Source organism: Branchiostoma belcheri, unplaced genomic scaffold (assembly GCF_001625305.1).
Source record: "Branchiostoma belcheri isolate BF01 breed outbred unplaced genomic scaffold, Haploidv18h27 scaffold136, whole genome shotgun sequence".
Taxonomy (NCBI): domain Eukaryota; kingdom Metazoa; phylum Chordata; class Leptocardii; order Amphioxiformes; family Branchiostomatidae; genus Branchiostoma; species Branchiostoma belcheri.
In genome coordinates this window covers 792461-793255 of record NW_017802780.1, presented here as the reverse complement: position 1 = coordinate 793255, position 795 = coordinate 792461, and the positions used below count along the sequence as shown (strand labels likewise).

Below are 795 nucleotides of genomic sequence, written 5' to 3'. Positions count from 1 at the left end.
ATCCGCCATCTTGGATTTTGGCCAATGACGTCATCAAATTAGCATAAATTATGCATATTTAATGATAAAATTTACATAAAATTATATGGGATGTTATTAATATTAGAAACCATGAGTAACTTGACATAAAACCCATAAAATTCTATTGTTGAAACAAAAAGTACTAAATTTAGCAAAAAATGCCTGTCAGAAACCCGTTGCCATGGCAACACAAAAAATTATTATCTTATTCCAATGATAAAGAAATGTTGCCAACAATATTCTAGGAAAAGTCACCAAGTTTGGCCGTTCTACGGCTAGCCGTTCAGACGCTAGGTGACATCAAAGTTGCCGCGGGCACTTTTAGCCCCCCCCCCGTGTACACTATATGACATCCAGTAGATTTCTAGCGGGGACCAATCATAGGGCTGCTGACGCGTCACCGACTAGCGGCTATTAGCAGTGTTTCATGTAAATGCCATGAACTCAACCAGAGCGCGTATATTGTTTCTTGTTTACATCAGTACTGAGTAGTACTTCCACAATCAGTTAGTAAAGTCATACCTTAGTAAAATCTACTTTGATGAACGAATCAAAACGGGACTGTAGACATTAAGTTTTACACATTCAAATGGGGCTGCACCAGCGCTAATGGAGCGACCACTATGTACGGCAAGGAACGGATCTTAGCGAAGCCGAGATTTGTGAACCAAACCCAACCCATCGAAGACGGGCCGCCAAACATAAAAATGGAGGGAAATGACAGACAACAAGCCAACAAAGACAACATCACCAGACCAACAAACCTGGAGAACA

General features: G+C 40.6%; 1 protein-coding gene across 1 annotated transcript in view; it reads right to left on the bottom strand.

The window, feature by feature from the left end:
* LOC109464315 overlaps positions 1–795 on the bottom strand; it is a 28175-nt gene that overhangs the window by 18810 nt on the left and 8570 nt on the right. The window lies entirely within an intron of this gene.